Source organism: Anabrus simplex, chromosome 1 (genome assembly GCF_040414725.1).
Source record: "Anabrus simplex isolate iqAnaSimp1 chromosome 1, ASM4041472v1, whole genome shotgun sequence".
NCBI classification, from domain to species: Eukaryota; Metazoa; Arthropoda; class Insecta; order Orthoptera; family Tettigoniidae; genus Anabrus; species Anabrus simplex.
This window is the reverse complement of record NC_090265.1, coordinates 11,027,560-11,041,445: the sequence shown is the minus strand read 5'-3', so window position 1 is coordinate 11,041,445 and position 13,886 is coordinate 11,027,560.

Here is a 13,886-nt window from a genome sequence, read left to right as displayed (position 1 = left end):
TGACATCCGTGTTGAGCAGTGGTCGCTTTTTGGTGCTGGTGGTGGTTATTATACTTCAATAAAATTAAAGTCCATCCTAATACCGTCAGGGTCTGAAAAGAAAAGAATTAGCCACGGACGTCGGGAGGAGTCTGACACGGAAACAATGTCAGTATTCAGCTAAGGGACCCGTAGTCACCAACGCACGCTCCCAAGTTAAGAGCCCCTGGGCCCCATTAGTCGCCTCGCACGACAGACACTTGGTGCCTTGGATGTTATCTAACACAGGGGTGTATAAATCAAATCTGTTTAATGGGAGGGTGGCAAGTAAAGCAATCGGGATCTAATAAGTTACTCACCACCGACGGGAAAGGGCCCAGTCATTTAAAAAGGTGCCCACATTCGCAGTGCAGCGGAACATTTTCACAGGTTTTGCCTCAGTGACACGAACACAGATCCAGCACAGCCCGTTTGTTGGCGTTCTGTTGTGCTGTGGTTCCCTTCGTTTTGCTCTGCACCGCGGCAGTCTTTTGAAGTAGGAATCGAGACGTAGCTTTTGTTTTGTGTATTAACGAGCTAACCACATAAAGGTAGATTCTTTCTGCCCACAGTGCAGGGACACTGAAGAACTACTTGTTTGGCCTCTGTGTTCACTGTCCTATTTCAAGTCTTTCGGTTTAGAGAGTTCTGGGATTGATTCTAGGCATCTTCGGGGTTTTTAGGCCTCTAGCTCGGGAACTGGAGTGTTCTAGTTTGTCCCGAATCAACATATTATTCTAGCAACCACCACAGAAACCCACTGTGACTATATCCCTTTACTTCGAGATGGGGTCAGGAACGTCATCGGATCTCAAGACAAGGTACAAGTCTCCGTTCGTACAAGACGCTATGGTGTGGTCAAAGACCAAAGAAGGAGAACTTCAACTAATTGTATATACACTCGAAAATGGCAAAACTGATTAGGACTAGTGAAAGACAAAATAACACTCGCTGAAGTACCCGGTTCTATCCGGGTAATTTTTAATATTTACATTTAAATTTGTATTGTACGACTTCTTGGCTGAATGGACAGTGCTGAAGCCTTCGGTTGAGAGGGTGCCGGGTTTGATTCCCGGCCGGATTGGCATTTTTCATCGCGGATGATTAATTCTTCTCGCTCAGGGGATCATTGTTTCCGTTCGTCCCAACTCACACCTCACTACCAGCTAAGTGGTTACATCATTCACATACAGTTGGTCCTAGGAAGGACATTCGGCCGTGAAACAGGGCCAAGTCATAAGGTGTGGGTGGAGGAGAAGAAGAGGACATTGTATGGCTTGTTTCTTATTGCTCAGGTGAATTTTTGTAGACTTTTTCATTGTGATATTTTTCGAACTCTTGTTTTGTGTTTATTTTTAAGTTTTATGTTCATATGATTAATTAATCTTTGATCTTGTGAAAACCCAGATTGATTGGGAAAGAGTTCATCCTTTCAAATAAATACTACAATAAGTATTAACTGTATTTACGCGTCGTGCTATACAAATGTACACGAATCACTGGAAGATGAATACATGCCGTACATAATCTCGGTCAAGTCTGACATATCCTTCTTCAGCCCTTCTCAATCCTCGCGCCGATAGGGACTGAAATTTGACTTCATCTCGGCGACCCCGAATAAACTATGTATTCTTCACTAAAATGAGTCATTTTCAATTAATCCTGCATGTCACCAGCTCCCGAGCCCCGCCCCTAGGGGCGCCTGTTGTTTTTGTTTGAGACATCAGTCCATAGACTGGTTTGATGCAGCACTGCATGCCATCCTATCCTGTGCTGTCCTTTTCATTTCTACGTAACTACTGCATCCTTCATCTGCTCTAATCTGCTTGTCATATTCATACCTTGGTCTACCCCTACCGTTCTTACCACCTACACTTCCTTCAAAAACCAACAGAACAAGTCCTGGGTGTCTTAAGATGTGTCCTATCATTCTATCTCTTCTTCTCGTCAAATTTAGCCAAATCGATCTCCTCTCACCAATTCGTTTCAGTATCTCGTCATTCGTGATTCGATGTATCCATGACACCTTCAGCATTCTTCTGTAACACCACATTTCAAAAGCTTCTATTCTCTTTCTTTCTGAGCTAGTTATCGTCCATGTTTCACTTCCATACAATGCCACGCTCCACACGAAAGTCTTGATTATTCCTATATCAATGTTTGAGGTAAGCAAATTCATTTTCTTAAGAAAACTCTTCCTTGATTGTGCCGATCTGCATTTCATGTGCTCCTTACTTCTTCCATCGTTACTTATTTTACTACCCAAGTAACAATATTCATCTACTTCTTTTAAGACTTCATTTCCTAATTTAATATTTTTACATCACCTGCCTTGGTTCGACTGCACTCCATTACTTTTGTTTTGGACTTATTCATTTTCATGTTGTACTCCTTACCCAAGACTTCGTCCATACCAGTCAGCAGCTTCTCAAGATCTCCTGCAGTCTCAGATAAAATAACAATATCATCGGCAAATCTCAAGGTTTTGATTTCCTCTCCTTGGATTGTGATTCCCTTTCCAAATTCCTCTTTGATTTCCTTTACTGCCTGTTCTATGTAAACATTGAAAAGGAGGAGGGACAAACTGCAGCCTTGCCTCACTCCTTTCTGGATTGCTGCTTCTTTTTCAAAGCCCCCTATTTTTATCACTGCAGACTGACTTTTATACCGAATGTAGATAATTCTTCGTTCTCGGTATCTGATCCCAATCACCTTCAGAATCTTAAAAAGCTTGGTCCAATCAACATCATCGAAACCTTTTCAAGATCTACCAATGCCATGTAAGTGGGCTTGTCCTTCTTGATTCGATCCTCTAATATCAGACGAAAAGTCAGGATTGCTTCACGTGTTCCTACATTTCTTCTGCAGCCAAATTGATCTTCTCCCAACACAGCTTCAACTTGTTTTTCTATTCTTCTGTTAATAATACGTGTTAAAATTTTGCAGGCATGAGATATTAAACTAATGGTGCGGTAGTTTTCACACCTGTCAGCTCCGGCTTTCTTGGGAATAGGTATAACAACATTCTGCCGAAAATCGGATGGGACTTCTCCCGTCTCATACATCTTACACACTAAATGGAATAACCTTGTCATGCTGATTTCTTCTAAGGCAGTCCGTAATTCAGTGGGAATGTCATCAATTCCAGGTGCCTTGTTCCTATTTATGTCACTCACAGTGCTGTCCAATTCTGACGTCAAACTTGGGTCTCCCATTTCATCAGCATCAGCAGCCTCTTCTTGTTCCACAACCATATCATCTACGTCATTATCTTGATACAACTGTTGGGTATGTTCCTGCTTTGTCTTTCTTCCCTAGAAGTGGTTTTCCATCTGAGCTCTTAATATTCATACCCCGAGTTTTCCGTTCTCCAACGATTTTTTTGATTTTCGTCTATGCAGCATCTACCATTTCTAGGACAATACAGTCTTCAATACCCTTTTACCTCTTCTTCACCCGTTCTTCCTCAGCTGTCCTGCACCGTCTCTCCACTTTATTCTTTAATCGCATTTATTACCTCTGCCCTCTTCATTCCTTTCATTTTGTATTTTTTTCGATCATCATACAGGTCTAGTATCTCCTGAGTTATCCACTGATTCTTAGTTGATCCTTCCATCCTAGCATTCATTGATCTGCCTAGTGAACTCATTCTTCATGACTGTCCATTCTTCCTCTATTGTCTTCCCTTCAGCTTTGTGCCACATATTCCTTAAAACAATCCCTCACACTATTTCCTTTCAACTCTTCTAGAAGCCACCTCCTTTCATCCCTTCCAGCCTTCAATTCCTTCAACTTCAGGTGGTATTTCATGACCAACAGGTTGTGGTCAGAGTCAAAATCTGCTCCTGGAAAAGTTTTGCGATCCAGCATCTGGTTTATGAATCTGTGACTAATCATAATGAAGTCTATTTGACACTTTCCATTGTCTTCAGGTCTCGCACACGTATACGGCAGTCTTGTGTGATATTTAAACCATGTGTTAGCAGGGACTAAATTAGGATCAGTGCAGAATTCAACCAGCCGGATTGCTCTTGCATTCCTTTGTCCCAGTACGAATTCCCGGACTCTATTACGTTATCTTTATTTTTTATTTATTTATTTGATTGATAAATAGGGTTCCAGAGAGCAAGAGCTCTGTCAAGAGGAACAATACATAGATTATCACAACAATGGCGGATTAACGCATAAGGTCTAAAAGTGAAAGAGTAATAATAGTGGTTTTACATATACTTTAAGTATCACAATTTACCTAATGGATAGGATTATATTAAGTGGATTATTATCAGAGTAACAGTACAGGAGGAACAACTTTTTGACTTTTAAGATTTGGAAATGAAAATATCAGAGAAATAACTGTTACACATTTATAACGCCTAACAGGTACTTCTTAAGCTTATTACGAAATGGCACAGTTTTAGAGATGATTGCTATATTGTCAGGAATGCTGTTATATTCAGATATTAGTAAGTGTTGCACTCCCTTAGTGCCAAACCTTGTTGTATAATTTAGTTGAACATGTAATTTAATTTTTTTTCCTTGTCTTATATGAATGGATGTCAGTGACTTTAGGAAATTCAGAGTTGGTGAACATTTTATTATGCAAGACTTTATGAATAAGAAGTGGTGCGTTTAATGAGATTAATTTCTTAAGAGGTAATATATTTGTTTCAGAGTACATTTCATTTCGAGAATATAGTTGGTTAAATCCATACATAAATCTAATAACCCTGTTTTGTAAGACCTCCAAAGTATTTAAGTTATTTTAGGTTGCTTTGCCCCAAATGAAACACAAGTAAGAAAGTCGAGATTGTATCATTGTGAAATAAATTAGACGAAGAGTGTCAATTGTTAGTAGGTACTTAATCTTGCCAATAATACCAACCAAGACAGAGATTTTATTTTTTATGTTTAATATATGAGGTGTCCAGGAGAGGGCGCTATCAATTATTAGTCCAAGATATTCTTTAACCCATTTCAACTTCGTAGTGCCAAATAATATATTTGTATTTGCATTTAGGTCATTTTTTGATTTATCGAACATCATACAGACAGTTTTTGAGTAATTGGCTGTTAGAAGATTTTTTCTCAGCCATTGATGAATAGAACAGTGAAGTATCATCTGCCAAAAGTGATATTTTACCCTTAAAAGAACACAGGGCTATGTCATTAATATGTATAAGAAACAAAATTGGACCCAATATGGAACCTTGTGGTACACCAAAGCAGATCTTTTGTAGCTCACTTTTATTCATACCAATCTGAACATATTGTTGTCGATTTGATAAGAAATCCTTAAACCAGAGCAGCGAGGGACCTCTCACACCTGCCTTTTCCAGTTTGTATATCATAAGTTCATGGCTAACAGTATCAAAAGCCTTTTTTAAATCAATAAACAGCCCCGCAGTCTTGTAACCTTTATCAATATAATTTTGAAGCTCAATTATAATGTCCATTAAGGCAGGATTCACCCCGGCCTTTTCTCTGAAGCCATATTGAAATCTGGAAAAATAATTGCATTTTTCGAGGTAACTAATAAGCCTAACTTTGACAACAGTTTCTAAGATTTTAGATAATTCAGGTGGTACTGAGATGGGTCGGTAGTTTCCAGGGTCGGATCTATCATTCTGTTTGTGTATATGAACCACTCTAGAGATCTGTAATGAATCAGGGACAATGCCTTTTGCCAAAGAGCAGTTGATAAATTCAGATATTGGACCAGAGAGTGCTCGATTACAGATTTTGAGAAGTTTACTGGAAATACCATCACTAGCAACTGAGCGAGCATGTTTGAGAGAATTTATTATTGTAGACACTTCTTCTGGAGAACATGGTGCTAGGAAAAGGGAATTAGGATGATTATTGATTGTAGCAGTATGTTCAGGATGTGGAACAATATTTGAAGATAGTGTGGCAGGGACTGAGATAAAATGATTATTCAGGGCATTACAAATGTCACTTTTGTCTTCAAAACATTCATTCCCTAGCTTGATACGTGCAATATTGATTGTTGACTTTGAAGGTTTACCAAGAACTTCGTTTATGAGTTGCCAGGTGTGTTTAGTGTCCGCCTACCACTGCATTCCACTCTCCAGACACAATTATATTCTCGTCCCCTCTTTATCACTTCCTTCATCTTCATTTCCTCATCTTCCGCTGAACTAGTAGGCACATAGAACAGCACTACTGAGATGGGCTTTGATTTCGTATCTATCTTGACAACAATAATCCTTTCAACTATGCTGGTCGTAGTAGCTTACCCGCTCCCTGTTTTCTTATTCATTGTATTAAACCAACTACTTTATACCCCTTGCTTGATTTTGTGTTGATAATTGTGCAGTCGCCTGACCAGGAATCCTGTTCTTCATGCCAACGTACTTCACTTGTATCAACTATATCTAACATTAGTTTATTCATCTCCCTTTTCAAACTTCTAACATTCCAAGCTGCTACTCGCAGAATGTCAGTATGCATCTTCCTGACGATTGCCTCCTCTCTTGGAATCTGTGCAGAAACTGAGCGCATGTAGGACCTTTGGTGTTTAATCCCGTTGTGATGTCATGCAGTCAGCAAGTCTCGGAGTAGTATGGTCTCCGAAAGTTAGTTATAACCTTAGCTGCGTTGTACTATGGAATTGCATTAAAGATGGTTCTTCGGTGTATTTGGAAATCGTACACTCGACGTACGGGAAGTATCCCATGTTGCTTGCTTCAAACAAAATTTATTCTTTTTAGGGATCTTTTATCATTATTTCATTTACTTATTTATTTATGAAAGTTCACAGTGGACAATTACAGAGCGGGCAAAATAATACTTGCCCGGAAGACTGACGAGGAATTGACCCTTTTTAATTAACAGGAGAACTGCCCGTCACAGAAAAAGCTGAAAACCGTGATTTGAAGACATCAGTCGGTTGCTGTGACATGTGGGCATGATCTGCCCCGAGTACGATGCTGTGTCATTACGTGTGAGTGATAGATGGACACGTGTTGACTGACCACTTGAGTGCAACAGAAAACGGTGCTCTCGATAAAACAGCGTGTGATTTTCGTCCAGTGTTATGCGAAGCACGGTTCGTGGAAAACCTGTGCATAACTGTTTGCGCAAGAGTTTAAGGCTGCAAGTGTTTTGGCAAAACCTCCAGCAAAGTTTGCAATGCGAAACTTAGTGGCAAAATGCCGTGAATCGGGCTCTGTAGCAAATAAAAACCGTAACTATCGAAAAGAGTTCGAACACCAGAACACATTGATCGAGCGAAGGAAAGCCTGGAACGAAGTACCCGTTTGTCTGTACAAGAGATCGCCGTGTCGAAACATTATCAAAAAGAGCCTGCATTTGTATCCTTACAAATTTAATGTTGTGCATGAGCTTTCGCCTTTTGAGTATGCGCAGACCTCTGACAGCAAGCAATTGGTGCATCGAAATCAGGGTTTCCAGCATTTCCTGTGATGAGCATTTCATTAAACAGGGTCATTTCCACGCCAGAGTTTTAAATACGTTCCGGGCAAGTTTTAGTTTGCCCGAGCTGTACGTAACATTGGAACACTTAGAAAATATGCGGGAAATCAGTAAGATACAACGGAGATTAAAAGAAAAATTGCTAAAATGATGTACGTAATAATCTAAGCAGGAAAAAATAGGGAACGGTCGCTCAGTTAGACAAATTTAAGTATCTGGGTGAAATTATCGGACGAGCAGAGTTAAATCAACAAGCTAACAAATAATTGCAAAACTTCAAAGAGCATACAAAATGACTTGGAACAGACAAGTCAAAAGTATGACATTATAATAACACACTAGTTAAAACAGAAGCAATTTATGCATCTGAAACCATTATAATTGGCGGCAAAACTCGAATAAGGATGATGGATAAACAAGAACGAAAATAGTCAGAAACATCTTAGGATAAAGGTGCGAATATGCAATTTGGATTAAAAAGAAATGAAATCTATCAGTTTATTATTATTATTATTATTATTTATTTATTTATTTATTTATTTATTTATTTATTTATTTATTTATTTATTTATTTATTTATTTATTTATTTATTTATATATATATATTTATTTATTTATTTATTTTCCACTAATTCAATCAGTCATTTAAGAAATGGCACATGTCCAAAGTGTCGTTTTTTCTTTTTTTTTCAGATTAACATTCTTTTCATCCTGGCGCACCTTGTCACAAAATAAAGGTCACTTATCCAGCCAGTAAGATGCTAATATTTAAGGTTCATTTGGGTGTTGTTTGGAAGTCATTTAAGAAAGGGCATATGCCCCAGGATAAGTGCCCTTTCTTGAGTGACTTCTTTGCTTACCGGAAGGAACATCTGCCTATTCTTTAGTCAAACAGCTGAATCTACCTTCACTTGTTTACTAACTTCCATGACCAAGATTATGGCCTCGGTTAATACAGTTTCTGAATGTTCTGGTAGCGGTATAAAGCTTAAGAAGGGTGTAAGAATTGTGCAAGGTTACAAATGTAATGTGATAAAGCAAGCGAGGATTAGCGATAGTGAATATGTCAACATTCATGACGAGTGATTGCAGCTCGCACAACCTTGCAGGTAATTATAACCTCACATTTTGTGTCTTGTTTTATATCAAGTTAATACTGAAATACATTTATTTTTACAACACTTTAATACTTAAGGCTATTTTGCTTGTTGATATTATTGTATTTCTAATCACAACTGATGTGCAATAATTACCACAGTTGTTCAATACAAAGCCTAGCTTAATGTTTATGTGCCCATTGGCTTGGCCTGTGTCTCTTTGTAAAAGAAGATAGGCTACATAATTTGTTATTTATTTTTCAGGTGTTCCAAGAAGTGTCTTGAGACAATAGGTGAAAATGAGCAGATGAAGATAATAAAACGTTACAGTGAACTGAACAGTCAGGATGAACAAGACATATAGTAAGCCACATTCTGGAGTGTTCAAGTACAATGTCTTGGTCAATGCACAGCGGGTGCAAGTTTGCAATGTGGCTTTTATGAGCTTCTTTGGTGATGTCAGTGCCAAAGGCTCCAGAGTTTATTTCTTCAGGGTAAATCTTAACAAGATATGAGAGGAAGAGGAAATAAAAACAGAGCTCATAGTAAAGATTAGGTGCGAGTGCTTCATGATCATATAGCTTCGTTCCCCGTAATATTCATCGTGAGAGAACAGATATCTTTCATCCGATTTAAACTGCCAGAAGATGTATGACCTTTTCAAGGAGAAATACTCCACTACCAATATAACGTACAGGTACTATGCTAAGTACTTCAGACAGAATTTTGACCTGTCATTTGGCCTGCCTCAAATTGATATATGCATTGTGAGGAGATAACCATGAAAATCAAGAATCCTTTCCTGGATTTAAATGCCAGGAAGGCGGTTGAGGCTGAACTAGAAGTGCACAAATGCAGGAGCAAGTAGTATTTTTCAGTAATGAAGAAAACTGCATTATAATGCAAGAGTAATCCCCAAATACTAGGACTGTGTTTTGATTATTGTCAGAACCTTCCCCTGCCAAAAATACCAGTACAGGACATATTCTACATGCGACAGCTTTGGGTGAACAAGTTTGACATTCACAATATGCAAACAAATTCGTCAGTGCTTTATGTTTACCACGAAGGTAAAGCTCGTAAAGGTGACAATGAAGTGTGTAGTTTTCTGTTAGACTATATCCAAACATGTGTACCAAAGAGTGTAAAAGAACTTCGACTTTTCTCTGATGGTGCTGTAGGGAGGAACAAAAATCATACAGTGATCCGATTATGTGCAGCACTTGTTGACATGAAGCGATTTGAAACCATCCACCATTACTTCACTATGCGAGAGCACTCATTCAATGCCTGTGATAGAGATTTTGCTATCATTAAACGAGCTGTTAAAATAATTGATCGAATTTGTGATGTGAAGCAATATTGTGAAATCATCTTACGGGCACCTAAACGTCACGACAAGTTCACCATCATTCTGGTAGAGACGAGTGATATTCTTAAATTTACTGCATGGTGGCCAAAATTTTATAAGACTGGAGGGTTGTCAGATGAATCTCGAGGAAATGTAGTGCCTAACAACTTGAAAATTCGTTTCCAGCCAGCATCATTCATGCACTTTCTTTACTCTGCCAATGATCCGGGAACTGCACGGTCAAAACAGTTCATCAATGGCCTTATTGAACACACCTTCCGTTTGTATCTACACAGCAAAATGTTCACCTTCCAAACGAACTAGCCTACGATGAACCAATTCCTATTGACAGGAATAAGATTAATGACCTAAAGCGTCTAGAAGTGTACATTCCGGGGGAGTAGAAAGACTAAATACTTGACTGACGATGATTGTGATTAACTGTTATCATTCAAATGATTATTATTGTAGAACGACGACACAGTGTGTCCAAAACAAAGTGTTTTTGTTCCAAAACTGATTTTCATTCAGCCATCATTTTAGAAAGGGCATATATCCATTTTTTAAATCTGACAATTACCATAAGGTCCTCCATGTTTGTTCCATATTTTATAACGTAACCTATCCACAACCGTTAACACTAACAGACGAAATACATACATTTAACGTAACTAGAAAGACTGGCTTTTAAATCAGTTTTATGCTCCTCCTGAAAAGTTGCATTTCTGGACATGTGCCCTTTCTTAAAAGACTGATTCTGTCGCTACAATTTATGGATGGTGAATGGAGAAAGGGCGTAGCCCCACATACAAAAAAGTGCCTCCATCACCACTTAAAATTATAATATTCAAATATACAATTACATTCTACGTAGTGTGCTTATATACAGTTCCCGTATTTACAAGGTATATTTACATAATACTCACAAGACCTGTTCAATATTCAAGTAATTCGACACACACACACCCGCACACACCGTCTCTCTCTCTCTCTCTCTCTCTCTCTCTCTCCCTCTCTCTCTCTCTCTCTCTCTCTCTCTTGGTCTCTCTCTAGAATCCCTACATATACTTTAGCTAGGCCGACCCACTCATACCCACATACAGGCTCACTCACTCGGGATCCCATAAACTTTCATCCCTCCTCTCACTCATACTGAAAATTCACACAGTAGAAAAATTATATTATGTACAGAAGGTTTCATTATATATACACCCTTTTTACCTCTTTGCAAAATTTCTCTGGAGCTAGTTCTTTTATCTGCGATGGGAGTTGATTCCACAGCCGAACAGAACGATTAAAGAAGCCATTTCGATATGATACTGTTCTTGCAAATGGAGGGAAAAGGGACACCTCGACCTCTTTGAGCGGAACGATAGTTCAGCTGTAAGCGGTTGAAAGGGTTTATATGAATGTTACCTGCGAGGGATTTTCTCAGGAAAGCAATATCTATTTGTTTACATAGGGTTGTAATGGGGGGAAGTGACCTGGCTGTATTTAAATGACCGTGTTGAGTAATTAGCCGTTCTGCTCGGCATTGAACTCTCCCTACTTTCGTCTTGTTCTCCACTGTAGTAGGGTGCCAGAAAGGAAGCCCGCACAACAATATTGGCCGTACTAATGACAAATAGGCTGTCTGAACTGCTTTCTTCCTGGCTCCCAGTAGAGATCTGCGGATTAATCCCAGCACACTGTATGCTATGCACCTTATTTCCTCAACATGCTTGTTCCATTTGAAATTGCTACAAATGTGAATGCCAAGCAATTTTACTGAGGTACAAGGCATCAGGTTTTTACCACAAAGTGAAATTTCGTGTTGTAACTGTGATCTTGCTCCAGCTAAGGGGATATATTTATATTTCTGTACATTTATGGACATTCTATTTATTTTGCACCACAGAGCCACATTATTCAGATATGACTGTAACGTATTTACGTCGTTCTCATTGCGAATGGCTCTGTAAATGATAGTGTCATCAGCGTACTGTGCCATAGAAGACGATACACAATCTGGCAGATCCTGTACAGAAGCGGTCCTATCACACTACCTTGAATCACACCGGAGCTGACTAAGCTGATCTGGCCCCACTGAACACAACGCTCTGTGTCCGATCTATCAGGAATGATCGAAACTAGTTTGCCTTGAATGCCGTACTTGTTAAGTTTTAACAACAGTCGTTGATGAGGTACCTGATCAAAGGCCTTATGCAGAAAAAATCACAGATAACGGGGATTACAATTACTTGTTATGGAATGGACAACAACAAGATCACAAAGAAAATTTTAAACGTCGGGCTATAAGTGAAGAATGACAATAATTGGCTAAAAGAAATCAGCGATGGCCAAAATGAAAGTGGCATGCTAAAGAAAGGCATTCGCTTATGAGACAACTCGGGATTGAGAATTAGACCCCTAGCATCAAGTATGAAGGAAGCTACACACGAACTCTCCAGCAGCTCAAGGATGGCTGCAGATTACTATTAACAAAACACAGTCAATAAAGAAGACTAACGCCTACCAACACCTCGGAGAATGAATAACATCCAAGATCAGTGAGGATGTGGCACGAGTACCAAACCGGAGAGAGCTCTTCATCTCTGTAAGAACGTTTACAAGTCCAAATACCTTTCCATTCGCCTCAAACTTCCACGCAGTGAAATCATAGTAAGAAGTTGTGTACAGTATGCCTCAGAATCCTCTAGCATGGTCAAAAGTGACAACTCTGGAATTTAGAACCTAAAGAACGAAAGGTCATGAGAAAAATCATGGGCTCCATTAAAGAGGGAGATGAATAAAAAAATACGCATAACAACGAGATTTACAAACATTTAGAGAGCATAACATCAGCCATGAGGAAAAGGAGATTTAGCATCTACGTTCACATCGTACAAGAGACTGACCTCAACAATCTTCAACAACATTTCTACAGGGAAGGGGACAAATGCTAAATGGAAGAAAGTGGTTCCAATCACGTAGAATTTTTAAAAATTGATCCCTAGCGTATATTCAAGAGGGATCAATTTACAACTCTGATCAGAACGTCTGACACACTCCGATCACTGGCAGGTGCGTCCTGGACTCAGGAAAGGAAAGCAAAGGTGAATGAGCACTGGGCTAAGAAGAAAGAGCTCACCAGAGTTTGGACCCCGGGACCTCAATGAAACGAGAAGAAGAACCTTAATTCACAAACACAAGCCGGCGCGACTAAATACAGCTTGGACTGAACAACACAGCGGTAGGTTGAAGAGAAATGCTAACGCATTCCTTAGTTGCGCATAACGAATGAAAAAAACAAGTAGAATAAATTTAGAGAAATTGGGAGGGTTGTCCCAGCTGTGAGCTAGCATCTGGGAGATATTGGGTTCGAACCCCACTGTCGGCAGCTCTGAAGATAGTTTTCCGTGCTTTTCCACTTACACACCAGGGAAATTCTGGGGCTGTTCCTCAATAAAGGCCACGCCTGCTTCGTTCTCACTCCTAGGCATTTCCGATCCCATCGCCGCCATAAGACCCTACATGTGTCCGCGCGATGTAACTAAACGATAACGCGTTATTATTTATACTGTAGAAAACTACGTTATCTCATGAAGGACTGAAATAATAATTTCATTAGTTTAAATGTATCAATAGTTGAACGATACTTGATTTCAATGGATAGTACGATGTACAAATCTTCAGACTCTTCCTTCCGTAATTTACTGCCCATGATTTCTACGTATACATACTCAGATATCAGCGTGTGTCATGCTTATCTATATAATATATAAAATAAGAGTTTAGCCGGCACATTGCTCACAACTTTAAGATCATGGCATTTCTATATCGGACGAGTCCACAGTAACAAGGAAATGACTTTCTAATTTTCCGTCATGTCTGTCTGTCTGTCTGTCTGTCTGTCTGTCTGTCTGTCTGTCTGTCTGTCTGTCTGTCTGTCTGTCTGTCTGTCTGTCTGTCTCAATACATTGAAC